The sequence below is a fragment of the Rhinoderma darwinii genome, unplaced genomic scaffold (genome assembly GCF_050947455.1).
Source record: "Rhinoderma darwinii isolate aRhiDar2 unplaced genomic scaffold, aRhiDar2.hap1 Scaffold_498, whole genome shotgun sequence".
NCBI classification, from domain to species: Eukaryota; Metazoa; Chordata; class Amphibia; order Anura; family Rhinodermatidae; genus Rhinoderma; species Rhinoderma darwinii.
Genome location: NW_027464045.1, coordinates 196411 through 210683, shown reverse-complemented (window position 1 = coordinate 210683; position 14273 = coordinate 196411). Strand labels below are relative to the sequence as shown.

The following is a 14273-nucleotide window of genomic DNA, read 5'->3' as shown; positions in this document are numbered from 1 at the left end:
CACTGCAACAGCCGGCCGCCAGGCTGTCTTTTTTTGCACAGCTAGTTGCCTCCAGGAGGCCACAAGAGGGAGACAAGGGACTGCAAATGGAAAATAGGCATCCACCAACTTTACAGACACTTCTCCTTGCTCCTACAACCTCCATCCTTGCACAGTTTGTTATTCTTCTAGGTAACATAGTAACAAATCCAAATTGCTGCTCTCTTTGTAGGCAAGCAAGGCTTTGTTGCAACTGCAATTCTTACTTCTTCTTGAAATGTAGGGACCACAGTACATTCCATCACATCCATCTAGTGTACACAGGTAGGTCCATTGTGACGGGCGGGCGGGCGGGCTGGCTGCTTTAATGGCTGTTTGCTGTTCCCCTACTCCACTCCACTATTTGACTATGGTGCTGCATCAATCAGTGGCTGGCTCAGGTGCAGCTCTTTAACCTACCTAGGAGGGAGGGCGGAGAGAAGACAAGGAAGGTGAATGAGCTGTTCCAATGTGAAATGCCGGAAACACAGAAACACAGACGACACAAAACAAGAGGTGGCAATGTATTAATTAATTGCATTTAATAAATTAGCTCATTATCACACATGACTGTACAAATGCATTGTCCAACAGGTGTTGAAATAATGGGATTAAAAGGGGAGATCCCATCCGAAAGACAAAAACAATGGCAAACACAAAAAGCACTTTTGGAATCTGATTTTAGTAAACACATAAGGAAAGGGTGCACCGGTCCTGGAAATACTGCAATACCAGGTCAATGCGTGGAGTGGACAGAGCAAGCTCTATTTCCATCTCCCTGTTCTAAAAATCCATTTAATATATGGTCCCCAGATAGGGGACGTATCAGATATTAAACTGATAAGAACAGATACTACACTTGATCTTAGCCAAAAGGCCGAGAAGCGATAACCCGAACGTGCCGCGCGTTTTGCTTCTTTTGCTTGCACCACAATGCAGTGCTGAAAGAGGAGGAATCGACATAAAAACGCCTTCCTGGCAACGCCCAAATGCCCTCCTGCCGTGCAAACACTGGCAGCAGCAGCAGCAGCAGCAGCAGCAGCAGCAGTAAGTGCATGCCCACTGCCACCCCTTCTCCTTTCACACCTTGTATCAGCTTTAATCCAGTCCAGTGCTGCCTGCTGAGCAGCACTGACCAACACTGCCTGGGCCCAGGCTTTTATCTCTGAGGCCCCATTATGATGTCAGAAAGCTGGCTCTGGCTCCTGAGGTCTCCACTATGACACGTGCAAAGTTCCGTCTGAACTTTATATAAGACGGTGCGGCTCAGTCAGTCACTCAGTGTTGCCTGAGAGGGCAACACTGCAACAGCCGGCCCCCAGGCTGTCTTTTTTTTGCACAGCTAGTTGCCTCCAGGAGGCCACAAGAGGGAGACAAGGGACTGCAAAATGGAAAATAGGCATCCACCAACTTTACAGACAACTTGTTCTCCTTGCTCCTACAACCTCCATCCTTGCACAGTTTGTTATTCTTCCAGGTAACATAGTAACAAATCCAAATTGCTGCTCTCTTTGTAGGCAAGCAAGGGTTTGTTGCAACTGCAATTCTTACTTCTTCTTGAAATGTAGGGACCACAGTACATTCCATCACATCCATCTAGTGTACACAGGTAGGTCCATTGTGACGGGCGGGCGGGCGGGCGGGCTGGCTGCTTTAATGGCTGTTTGCTGTTCCCCTACTCCACTCCACTATTTGACTATGGTGCTGCATCAATCAGTGGCTGGCTCAGGTGCAGCTCTTTAACCTACCTAGGAGGGAGGGCGGAGAGAAGACAAGGAAGGTGAATGAGCTGTTCCAATGTGAAATGCCGGAAACACAGAAACACAGACGACACAAAACAAGAGGTGGCAATGTATTAATTAATTGCATTTAATAAATTAGCTCATTATCACACATGACTGTACAAATGCATTGTCCAACAGGTGTTGAAATAATGGGATTAAAAGGGGAGATCCCATCCGAAAGACAAAAACAATGGCAAACACAAAAAGCACTTTTGGAATCTGATTTTAGTAAACACATAAGGAAAGGGTGCACCGGTCCTGGAAATACTGCAATACCAGGTCAATGCGTGGAGTGGACAGAGCAAGCTCTATTTCCATCTCCCTGTTCTAAAAATCCATTTAATATATGGTCCCCAGATAGGGGACGTATCAGATATTAAACTGATAAGAACAGATACTACACTTGATCTTAGCCAAAAGGCCGAGAAGCGATAACCCGAACGTGCCGCGCGTTTTGCTTCTTTTGCTTGCACCACAATGCAGTGCTGAAAGAGGAGGAATCGACATAAAAACGCCTTCCTGGCAACGCCCAAATGCCCTCCTGCCATGCAAACACTGGCAGCAGCAGCAGCAGCAGCAGTAAGTGCATGCCCACTGCCACCCCTTCTCCTTTCACACCTTGTATCAGCTTTAATCCAGTCCAGTGCTGCCTGCTGAGCAGCACTGACCAACACTGCCTGGGCCCAGGCTTTTATCTCTGAGGCCCCATTATGATGTCAGAAAGCTGGCTCTGGCTCCTGAGGTCTCCACTATGACACGTGCAAAGTTCCGTCTGAACTTTATATAAGACGGTGCGGCTCAGTCAGTCACTCAGTGTTGCCTGAGAGGGCAACACTGCAACAGCCGGCCCCCAGGCTGTCTTTTTTTTGCACAGCTAGTTGCCTCCAGGAGGCCACGAGAGGGAGACAAGGGACTGCAAAATGGAAAATAGGCATCCACCAACTTTACAGACAACTTGTTCTCCTTGCTCCTACAACCTCCATCCTTGCACAGTTTGTTATTCTTCCAGGTAACATAGTAACAAATCCAAATTGCTGCTCTCTTTGTAGGCAAGCAAGGGTTTGTTGCAACTGCAATTCTTACTTCTTCTTGAAATGTAGGGACCACAGTACATTCCATCACATCCATCTAGTGTACACAGGTAGGTCCATTGTGACGGGCGGGCGGGCGGGTGGGCTGGCTGCTTTAATGGCTGTTTGCTGTTCCCCTACTCCACTCCACTATTTGACTATGGTGCTGCATCAATCAGTGGCTGGCTCAGGTGCAGCTCTTTAACCTACCTAGGAGGGAGGGCGGAGAGAAGACAAGGAAGGTGAATGAGCTGTTCCAATGTGAAATGCCGGAAACACAGAAACACAGACGACACAAAACAAGAGGTGGCAATGTATTAATTAATTGCATTTAATAAATTAGCTCATTATCACACATGACTGTACAAATGCATTGTCCAACAGGTGTTGAAATAATGGGATTAAAAGGGGAGATCCCATCCGAAAGACAAAAACAATGGCAAACACAAAAAGCACTTTTGGAATCTGATTTTAGTAAACACATAAGGAAAGGGTGCACCGGTCCTGGAAATACTGCAATACCAGGTCAATGCGTGGAGTGGACAGAGCAAGCTCTATTTCCATCTCCCTGTTCTAAAAATCCATTTAATATATGGTCCCCAGATAGGGGACGTATCAGATATTAAACTGATAAGAACAGATACTACACTTGATCTTAGCCAAAAGGCCGAGAAGCGATAACCCGAACGTGCCGCGCGTTTTGCTTCTTTTGCTTGCACCACAATGCAGTGCTGAAAGAGGAGGAATCGACATAAAAACGCCTTCCTGGCAACGCCCAAATGCCCTCCTGCCGTGCAAACACTGGCAGCAGCAGCAGCAGCAGTAAGTGCATGCCCACTGCCACCCCTTCTCCTTTCACACCTTGTATCAGCTTTAATCCAGTCCAGTGCTGCCTGCTGAGCAGCACTGACCAACACTGCCTGGGCCCAGGCTTTTATCTCTGAGGCCCCATTATGATGTCAGAAAGCTGGCTCTGGCTCCTGAGGTCTCCACTATGACACGTGCAAAGTTCCGTCTGAACTTTATATAAGACGGTGCGGCTCAGTCAGTCACTCAGTGTTGCCTGAGAGGGCAACACTGCAACAGCCGGCCCCCAGGCTGTCTTTTTTTTGCACAGCTAGTTGCCTCCAGGAGGCCACAAGAGGGAGACAAGGGACTGCAAAATGGAAAATAGGCATCCACCAACTTTACAGACAACTTGTTCTCCTTGCTCCTACAACCTCCATCCTTGCACAGTTTGTTATTCTTCCAGGTAACATAGTAACAAATCCAAATTGCTGCTCTCTTTGTAGGCAAGCAAGGGTTTGTTGCAACTGCAATTCTTACTTCTTCTTGAAATGTAGGGACCACAGTACATTCCATCACATCCATCTAGTGTACACAGGTAGGTCCATTGTGACGGGCGGGCGGGCGGGCGGGCTGGCTGCTTTAATGGCTGTTTGCTGTTCCCCTACTCCACTCCACTATTTGACTATGGTGCTGCATCAATCAGTGGCTGGCTCAGGTGCAGCTCTTTAACCTACCTAGGAGGGAGGGCGGAGAGAAGACAAGGAAGGTGAATGAGCTGTTCCAATGTGAAATGCCGGAAACACAGAAACACAGACGACACAAAACAAGAGGTGGCAATGTATTAATTAATTGCATTTAATAAATTAGCTCATTATCACACATGACTGTACAAATGCATTGTCCAACAGGTGTTGAAATAATGGGATTAAAAGGGGAGATCCCATCCGAAAGACAAAAACAATGGCAAACACAAAAAGCACTTTTGGAATCTGATTTTAGTAAACACATAAGGAAAGGGTGCACCGGTCCTGGAAATACTGCAATACCAGGTAAATGCGTGGAGTGGACAGAGCAAGCTCTATTTCCATCTCCCTGTTCTAAAAATCCATTTAATATATGGTCCCCAGATAGGGGACGTATCAGATATTAAACTGATAAGAACAGATACTACACTTGATCTTAGCCAAAAGGCCGAGAAGCGATAACCCGAACGTGCCGCGCGTTTTGCTTCTTTTGCTTGCACCACAATGCAGTGCTGAAAGAGGAGGAATCGACATAAAAACGCCTTCCTGGCAACGCCCAAATGCCCTCCTGCCGTGCAAACACTGGCAGCAGCAGCAGCAGCAGCAGCAGCAGCAGTAAGTGCATGCCCACTGCCACCCCTTCTCCTTTCACACCTTGTATCAGCTTTAATCCAGTCCAGTGCTGCCTGCTGAGCAGCACTGACCAACACTGCCTGGGCCCAGGCTTTTATCTCTGAGGCCCCATTATGATGTCAGAAAGCTGGCTCTGGCTCCTGAGGTCTCCACTATGACACGTGCAAAGTTCCGTCTGAACTTTATATAAGACGGTGCGGCTCAGTCAGTCACTCAGTGTTGCCTGAGAGGGCAACACTGCAACAGCCGGCCCCCAGGCTGTCTTTTTTTTGCACAGCTAGTTGCCTCCAGGAGGCCACAAGAGGGAGACAAGGGACTGCAAAATGGAAAATAGGCATCCACCAACTTTACAGACAACTTGTTCTCCTTGCTCCTACAACCTCCATCCTTGCACAGTTTGTTATTCTTCCAGGTAACATAGTAACAAATCCAAATTGCTGCTCTCTTTGTAGGCAAGCAAGGGTTTGTTGCAACTGCAATTCTTACTTCTTCTTGAAATGTAGGGACCACAGTACATTCCATCACATCCATCTAGTGTACACAGGTAGGTCCATTGTGACGGGCGGGCGGGCGGGCTGGCTGCTTTAATGGCTGTTTGCTGTTCCCCTACTCCACTCCACTATTTGACTATGGTGCTGCATCAATCAGTGGCTGGCTCAGGTGCAGCTCTTTAACCTACCTAGGAGGGAGGGCGGAGAGAAGACAAGGAAGGTGAATGAGCTGTTCCAATGTGAAATGCCGGAAACACAGAAACACAGACGACACAAAACAAGAGGTGGCAATGTATTAATTAATTGCATTTAATAAATTAGCTCATTATCACACATGACTGTACAAATGCATTGTCCAACAGGTGTTGAAATAATGGGATTAAAAGGGGAGATCCCATCCGAAAGACAAAAACAATGGCAAACACAAAAAGCACTTTTGGAATCTGATTTTAGTAAACACATAAGGAAAGGGTGCACCGGTCCTGGAAATACTGCAATACCAGGTAAATGCGTGGAGTGGACAGAGCAAGCTCTATTTCCATCTCCCTGTTCTAAAAATCCATTTAATATATGGTCCCCAGATAGGGGACGTATCAGATATTAAACTGATAAGAACAGATACTACACTTGATCTTAGCCAAAAGGCCGAGAAGCGATAACCCGAACGTGCCGCGCGTTTTGCTTCTTTTGCTTGCACCACAATGCAGTGCTGAAAGAGGAGGAATCGACATAAAAACGCCTTCCTGGCAACGCCCAAATGCCCTCCTGCCGTGCAAACACTGGCAGCAGCAGCAGCAGCAGCAGCAGCAGCAGTAAGTGCATGCCCACTGCCACCCCTTCTCCTTTCACACCTTGTATCAGCTTTAATCCAGTCCAGTGCTGCCTGCTGAGCAGCACTGACCAACACTGCCTGGGCCCAGGCTTTTATCTCTGAGGCCCCATTATGATGTCAGAAAGCTGGCTCTGGCTCCTGAGGTCTCCACTATGACACGTGCAAAGTTCCGTCTGAACTTTATATAAGACGGTGCGGCTCAGTCAGTCACTCAGTGTTGCCTGAGAGGGCAACACTGCAACAGCCGGCCCCCAGGCTGTCTTTTTTTTGCACAGCTAGTTGCCTCCAGGAGGCCACAAGAGGGAGACAAGGGACTGCAAAATGGAAAATAGGCATCCACCAACTTTACAGACAACTTGTTCTCCTTGCTCCTACAACCTCCATCCTTGCACAGTTTGTTATTCTTCCAGGTAACATAGTAACAAATCCAAATTGCTGCTCTCTTTGTAGGCAAGCAAGGGTTTGTTGCAACTGCAATTCTTACTTCTTCTTGAAATGTAGGGACCACAGTACATTCCATCACATCCATCTAGTGTACACAGGTAGGTCCATTGTGACGGGCGGGCGGGCGGGCTGGCTGCTTTAATGGCTGTTTGCTGTTCCCCTACTCCACTCCACTATTTGACTATGGTGCTGCATCAATCAGTGGCTGGCTCAGGTGCAGCTCTTTAACCTACCTAGGAGGGAGGGCGGAGAGAAGACAAGGAAGGTGAATGAGCTGTTCCAATGTGAAATGCCGGAAACACAGAAACACAGACGACACAAAACAAGAGGTGGCAATGTATTAATTAATTGCATTTAATAAATTAGCTCATTATCACACATGACTGTACAAATGCATTGTCCAACAGGTGTTGAAATAATGGGATTAAAAGGGGAGATCCCATCCGAAAGACAAAAACAATGGCAAACACAAAAAGCACTTTTGGAATCTGATTTTAGTAAACACATAAGGAAAGGGTGCACCGGTCCTGGAAATACTGCAATACCAGGTCAATGCGTGGAGTGGACAGAGCAAGCTCTATTTCCATCTCCCTGTTCTAAAAATCCATTTAATATATGGTCCCCAGATAGGGGACGTATCAGATATTAAACTGATAAGAACAGATACTACACTTGATCTTAGCCAAAAGGCCGAGAAGCGATAACCCGAACGTGCCGCGCGTTTTGCTTCTTTTGCTTGCACCACAATGCAGTGCTGAAAGAGGAGGAATCGACATAAAAACGCCTTCCTGGCAACGCCCAAATGCCCTCCTGCCGTGCAAACACTGGCAGCAGCAGCAGCAGCAGCAGCAGCAGCAGCAGCAGTAAGTGCATGCCCACTGCCACCCCTTCTCCTTTCACACCTTGTATCAGCTTTAATCCAGTCCAGTGCTGCCTGCTGAGCAGCACTGACCAACACTGCATGGGCCCAGGCTTTTATCTCTGAGGCCCCATTATGATGTCAGAAAGCTGGCTCTGGCTCCTGAGGTCTCCACTATGACACGTGCAAAGTTCCGTCTGAACTTTATATAAGACGGTGCGGCTCAGTCAGTCACTTAGTGTTGCCTGAGAGGGCAACACTGCAACAGCCGGCCCCCAGGCTGTCTTTTTTTTGCACAGCTAGTTGCCTCCAGGAGGCCACAAGAGGGAGACAAGGGACTGCAAAATGGAAAATAGGCATCCACCAACTTTACAGACAACTTGTTCTCCTTGCTCCTACAACCTCCATCCTTGCACAGTTTGTTATTCTTCCAGGTAACATAGTAACAAATCCAAATTGCTGCTCTCTTTGTAGGCAAGCAAGGGTTTGTTGCAACTGCAATTCTTACTTCTTCTTGAAATGTAGGGACCACAGTACATTCCATCACATCCATCTAGTGTACACAGGTAGGTCCATTGTGACGGGCGGGCGGGCGGGCGGGCGGGCTGGCTGCTTTAATGGCTGTTTGCTGTTCCCCTACTCCACTCCACTATTTGACTATGGTGCTGCATCAATCAGTGGCTGGCTCAGGTGCAGCTCTTTAACCTACCTAGGAGGGAGGGCGGAGAGAAGACAAGGAAGGTGAATGAGCTGTTCCAATGTGAAATGCCGGAAACACAGAAACACAGACGACACAAAACAAGAGGTGGCAATGTATTAATTAATTGCATTTAATAAATTAGCTCATTATCACACATGACTGTACAAATGCATTGTCCAACAGGTGTTGAAATAATGGGATTAAAAGGGGAGATCCCATCCGAAAGACAAAAACAATGGCAAACACAAAAAGCACTTTTGGAATCTGATTTTAGTAAACACATAAGGAAAGGGTGCACCGGTCCTGGAAATACTGCAATACCAGGTCAATGCGTGGAGTGGACAGAGCAAGCTCTATTTCCATCTCCCTGTTCTAAAAATCCATTTAATATATGGTCCCCAGATAGGGGACGTATCAGATATTAAACTGATAAGAACAGATACTACACTTGATCTTAGCCAAAAGGCCGAGAAGCGATAACCCGAACGTGCCGCGCGTTTTGCTTCTTTTGCTTGCACCACAATGCAGTGCTGAAAGAGGAGGAATCGACATAAAAACGCCTTCCTGGCAACGCCCAAATGCCCTCCTGCCGTGCAAACACTGGCAGCAGCAGCAGCAGCAGCAGCAGCAGCAGCAGTAAGTGCATGCCCACTGCCACCCCTTCTCCTTTCACACCTTGTATCAGCTTTAATCCAGTCCAGTGCTGCCTGCTGAGCAGCACTGACCAACACTGCATGGGCCCAGGCTTTTATCTCTGAGGCCCCATTATGATGTCAGAAAGCTGGCTCTGGCTCCTGAGGTCTCCACTATGACACGTGCAAAGTTCCGTCTGAACTTTATATAAGACGGTGCGGCTCAGTCAGTCACTCAGTGTTGCCTGAGAGGGCAACACTGCAACAGCCGGCCCCCAGGCTGTCTTTTTTTTGCACAGCTAGTTGCCTCCAGGAGGCCACAAGAGGGAGACAAGGGACTGCAAAATGGAAAATAGGCATCCACCAACTTTACAGACAACTTGTTCTCCTTGCTCCTACAACCTCCATCCTTGCACAGTTTGTTATTCTTCCAGGTAACATAGTAACAAATCCAAATTGCTGCTCTCTTTGTAGGCAAGCAAGGGTTTGTTGCAACTGCAATTCTTACTTCTTCTTGAAATGTAGGGACCACAGTACATTCCATCACATCCATCTAGTGTACACAGGTAGGTCCATTGTGACGGGCGGGCGGGCGGGCGGGCTGGCTGCTTTAATGGCTGTTTGCTGTTCCCCTACTCCACTCCACTATTTGACTATGGTGCTGCATCAATCAGTGGCTGGCTCAGGTGCAGCTCTTTAACCTACCTAGGAGGGAGGGCGGAGAGAAGACAAGGAAGGTGAATGAGCTGTTCCAATGTGAAATGCCGGAAACACAGAAACACAGACGACACAAAACAAGAGGTGGCAATGTATTAATTAATTGCATTTAATAAATTAGCTCATTATCACACATGACTGTACAAATGCATTGTCCAACAGGTGTTGAAATAATGGGATTAAAAGGGGAGATCCCATCCGAAAGACAAAAACAATGGCAAACACAAAAAGCACTTTTGGAATCTGATTTTAGTAAACACATAAGGAAAGGGTGCACCGGTCCTGGAAATACTGCAATACCAGGTCAATGCGTGGAGTGGACAGAGCAAGCTCTATTTCCATCTCCCTGTTCTAAAAATCCATTTAATATATGGTCCCCAGATAGGGGACGTATCAGATATTAAACTGATAAGAACAGATACTACACTTGATCTTAGCCAAAAGGCCGAGAAGCGATAACCCGAACGTGCCGCGCGTTTTGCTTCTTTTGCTTGCACCACAATGCAGTGCTGAAAGAGGAGGAATCGACATAAAAACGCCTTCCTGGCAACGCCCAAATGCCCTCCTGCCGTGCAAACACTGGCAGCAGCAGCAGCAGCAGCAGCAGCAGCAGCAGTAAGTGCATGCCCACTGCCACCCCTTCTCCTTTAACACCTTGTATCAGCTTTAATCCAGTCCAGTGCTGCCTGCTGAGCAGCACTGACCAACACTGCATGGGCCCAGGCTTTTATCTCTGAGGCCCCATTATGATGTCAGAAAGCTGGCTCTGGCTCCTGAGGTCTCCACTATGACACGTGCAAAGTTCCGTCTGAACTTTATATAAGACGGTGCGGCTCAGTCAGTCACTCAGTGTTGCCTGAGAGGGCAACACTGCAACAGCCGGCCCCCAGGCTGTCTTTTTTTTGCACAGCTAGTTGCCTCCAGGAGGCCACAAGAGGGAGACAAGGGACTGCAAAATGGAAAATAGGCATCCACCAACTTTACAGACAACTTGTTCTCCTTGCTCCTACAACCTCCATCCTTGCACAGTTTGTTATTCTTCCAGGTAACATAGTAGCAAATCCAAATTGCTGCTCTCTTTGTAGGCAAGCAAGGGTTTGTTGCAACTGCAATTCTTACTTCTTCTTGAAATGTAGGGACCACAGTACATTCCATCACATCCATCTAGTGTACACAGGTAGGTCCATTGTGACGGGCGGGCGGGCGGGCGGGCTGGCTGCTTTAATGGCTGTTTGCTGTTCCCCTACTCCACTCCACTATTTGACTATGGTGCTGCATCAATCAGTGGCTGGCTCAGGTGCAGCTCTTTAACCTACCTAGGAGGGAGGGCGGAGAGAAGACAAGGAAGGTGAATGAGCTGTTCCAATGTGAAATGCCGGAAACACAGAAACACAGACGACACAAAACAAGAGGTGGCAATGTATTAATTAATTGCATTTAATAAATTAGCTCATTATCACACATGACTGTACAAATGCATTGTCCAACAGGTGTTGAAATAATGGGATTAAAAGGGGAGATCCCATCCGAAAGACAAAAACAATGGCAAACACAAAAAGCACTTTTGGAATCTGATTTTAGTAAACACATAAGGAAAGGGTGCACCGGTCCTGGAAATACTGCAATACCAGGTCAATGCGTGGAGTGGACAGAGCAAGCTCTATTTCCATCTCCCTGTTCTAAAAATCCATTTAATATATGGTCCCCAGATAGGGGACGTATCAGATATTAAACTGATAAGAACAGATACTACACTTGATCTTAGCCAAAAGGCCGAGAAGCGATAACCCGAACGTGCCGCGCGTTTTGCTTCTTTTGCTTGCACCACAATGCAGTGCTGAAAGAGGAGGAATCGACATAAAAACGCCTTCCTGGCAACGCCCAAATGCCCTCCTGCCATGCAAACACTGGCAGCAGCAGCAGCAGCAGCAGCAGCAGTAAGTGCATGCCCACTGCCACCCCTTCTCCTTTCACACCTTGTATCAGCTTTAATCCAGTCCAGTGCTGCCTGCTGAGCAGCACTGACCAACACTGCCTGGGCCCAGGCTTTTATCTCTGAGGCCCCATTATGATGTCAGAAAGCTGGCTCTGGCTCCTGAGGTCTCCACTATGACACGTGCAAAGTTCCGTCTGAACTTTATATAAGACGGTGCGGCTCAGTCAGTCACTCAGTGTTGCCTGAGAGGGCAACACTGCAACAGCCGGCCCCCAGGCTGTCTTTTTTTTGCACAGCTAGTTGCCTCCAGGAGGCCACAAGAGGGAGACAAGGGACTGCAAAATGGAAAATAGGCATCCACCAACTTTACAGACAACTTGTTCTCCTTGCTCCTACAACCTCCATCCTTGCACAGTTTGTTATTCTTCCAGGTAACATAGTAACAAATCCAAATTGCTGCTCTCTTTGTAGGCAAGCAAGGGTTTGTTGCAACTGCAATTCTTACTTCTTCTTGAAATGTAGGGACCACAGTACATTCCATCACATCCATCTAGTGTACACAGGTAGGTCCATTGTGACGGGCGGGCGGGCGGGTGGGCTGGCTGCTTTAATGGCTGTTTGCTGTTCCCCTACTCCACTCCACTATTTGACTATGGTGCTGCATCAATCAGTGGCTGGCTCAGGTGCAGCTCTTTAACCTACCTAGGAGGGAGGGCGGAGAGAAGACAAGGAAGGTGAATGAGCTGTTCCAATGTGAAATGCCGGAAACACAGAAACACAGACGACACAAAACAAGAGGTGGCAATGTATTAATTAATTGCATTTAATAAATTAGCTCATTATCACACATGACTGTACAAATGCATTGTCCAACAGGTGTTGAAATAATGGGATTAAAAGGGGAGATCCCATCCGAAAGACAAAAACAATGGCAAACACAAAAAGCACTTTTGGAATCTGATTTTAGTAAACACATAAGGAAAGGGTGCACCGGTCCTGGAAATACTGCAATACCAGGTCAATGCGTGGAGTGGACAGAGCAAGCTCTATTTCCATCTCCCTGTTCTAAAAATCCATTTAATATATGGTCCCCAGATAGGGGACGTATCAGATATTAAACTGATAAGAACAGATACTACACTTGATCTTAGCCAAAAGGCCGAGAAGCGATAACCCGAACGTGCCGCGCGTTTTGCTTCTTTTGCTTGCACCACAATGCAGTGCTGAAAGAGGAGGAATCGACATAAAAACGCCTTCCTGGCAACGCCCAAATGCCCTCCTGCCGTGCAAACACTGGCAGCAGCAGCAGCAGCAGCAGCAGCAGCAGCAGTAAGTGCATGCCCACTGCCACCCCTTCTCCTTTCACACCTTGTATCAGCTTTAATCCAGTCCAGTGCTGCCTGCTGAGCAGCACTGACCAACACTGCATGGGCCCAGGCTTTTATCTCTGAGGCCCCATTATGATGTCAGAAAGCTGGCTCTGGCTCCTGAGGTCTCCACTATGACACGTGCAAAGTTCCGTCTGAACTTTATATAAGACGGTGCGGCTCAGTCAGTCACTTAGTGTTGCCTGAGAGGGCAACACTGCAACAGCCGGCCCCCAGGCTGTCTTTTTTTTGCACAGCTAGTTGCCTCCAGGAGGCCACAAGAGGGAGACAAGGGACTGCAAAATGGAAAATAGGCATCCACCAACTTTACAGACAACTTGTTCTCCTTGCTCCTACAACCTCCATCCTTGCACAGTTTGTTATTCTTCCAGGTAACATAGTAACAAATCCAAATTGCTGCTCTCTTTGTAGGCAAGCAAGGGTTTGTTGCAACTGCAATTCTTACTTCTTCTTGAAATGTAGGGACCACAGTACATTCCATCACATCCATCTAGTGTACACAGGTAGGTCCATTGTGACGGGCGGGCGGGCGGGCGGGCGGGCTGGCTGCTTTAATGGCTGTTTGCTGTTCCCCTACTCCACTCCACTATTTGACTATGGTGCTGCATCAATCAGTGGCTGGCTCAGGTGCAGCTCTTTAACCTACCTAGGAGGGAGGGCGGAGAGAAGACAAGGAAGGTGAATGAGCTGTTCCAATGTGAAATGCCGGAAACACAGAAACACAGACGACACAAAACAAGAGGTGGCAATGTATTAATTAATTGCATTTAATAAATTAGCTCATTATCACACATGACTGTACAAATGCATTGTCCAACAGGTGTTGAAATAATGGGATTAAAAGGGGAGATCCCATCCGAAAGACAAAAACAATGGCAAACACAAAAAGCACTTTTGGAATCTGATTTTAGTAAACACATAAGGAAAGGGTGCACCGGTCCTGGAAATACTGCAATACCAGGTCAATGCGTGGAGTGGACAGAGCAAGCTCTATTTCCATCTCCCTGTTCTAAAAATCCATTTAATATATGGTCCCCAGATAGGGGACGTATCAGATATTAAACTGATAAGAACAGATACTACACTTGATCTTAGCCAAAAGGCCGAGAAGCGATAACCCGAACGTGCCGCGCGTTTTGCTTCTTTTGCTTGCACCACAATGCAGTGCTGAAAGAGGAGGAATCGACATAAAAACGCCTTCCTGGCAACGCCCAAATGCCCTCCTGCCGTGCAAACA

General features: G+C 47.5%; 11 non-coding genes across 11 annotated transcripts; all 11 read right to left on the bottom strand.

Annotated features, from left to right (window-relative positions):
* Positions 1-716: 716 nt before the first annotated feature.
* On the bottom strand, positions 717-907 carry LOC142720368 (U2 spliceosomal RNA). The gene has a single exon (XR_012873157.1). It is a non-coding gene; the product is annotated as a U2 spliceosomal RNA (small nuclear RNA).
* Positions 908-2044: 1137 nt separating this feature from the next.
* Positions 2045-2235, bottom strand: LOC142720367 (U2 spliceosomal RNA). The gene has a single exon (XR_012873155.1). It is a non-coding gene; the product is annotated as a U2 spliceosomal RNA (small nuclear RNA).
* Positions 2236-3360: 1125 nt separating this feature from the next.
* On the bottom strand, positions 3361-3551 carry LOC142720365 (U2 spliceosomal RNA). The gene has a single exon (XR_012873153.1). It is a non-coding gene; the product is annotated as a U2 spliceosomal RNA (small nuclear RNA).
* A 1122-nt stretch (positions 3552-4673) lies between these two features.
* On the bottom strand, positions 4674-4864 carry LOC142720393 (U2 spliceosomal RNA). Its single transcript, XR_012873182.1, has one exon. It is a non-coding gene; the product is annotated as a U2 spliceosomal RNA (small nuclear RNA).
* Positions 4865-5994: 1130 nt separating this feature from the next.
* LOC142720392 (U2 spliceosomal RNA) lies at positions 5995-6185 on the bottom strand. Its single transcript, XR_012873181.1, has one exon. It is a non-coding gene; the product is annotated as a U2 spliceosomal RNA (small nuclear RNA).
* A 1130-nt stretch (positions 6186-7315) lies between these two features.
* LOC142720364 (U2 spliceosomal RNA) lies at positions 7316-7506 on the bottom strand. Its single transcript, XR_012873152.1, has one exon. It is a non-coding gene; the product is annotated as a U2 spliceosomal RNA (small nuclear RNA).
* Positions 7507-8650: 1144 nt separating this feature from the next.
* On the bottom strand, positions 8651-8841 carry LOC142720363 (U2 spliceosomal RNA). The gene has a single exon (XR_012873151.1). It is a non-coding gene; the product is annotated as a U2 spliceosomal RNA (small nuclear RNA).
* A 1137-nt stretch (positions 8842-9978) lies between these two features.
* On the bottom strand, positions 9979-10169 carry LOC142720361 (U2 spliceosomal RNA). Its single transcript, XR_012873150.1, has one exon. It is a non-coding gene; the product is annotated as a U2 spliceosomal RNA (small nuclear RNA).
* A 1137-nt stretch (positions 10170-11306) lies between these two features.
* Positions 11307-11497, bottom strand: LOC142720360 (U2 spliceosomal RNA). Its single transcript, XR_012873149.1, has one exon. It is a non-coding gene; the product is annotated as a U2 spliceosomal RNA (small nuclear RNA).
* Positions 11498-12628: 1131 nt separating this feature from the next.
* LOC142720359 (U2 spliceosomal RNA) lies at positions 12629-12819 on the bottom strand. Its single transcript, XR_012873148.1, has one exon. It is a non-coding gene; the product is annotated as a U2 spliceosomal RNA (small nuclear RNA).
* Positions 12820-13960: 1141 nt separating this feature from the next.
* LOC142720358 (U2 spliceosomal RNA) lies at positions 13961-14151 on the bottom strand. The gene has a single exon (XR_012873147.1). It is a non-coding gene; the product is annotated as a U2 spliceosomal RNA (small nuclear RNA).
* Positions 14152-14273: the final 122 nt, after the last annotated feature.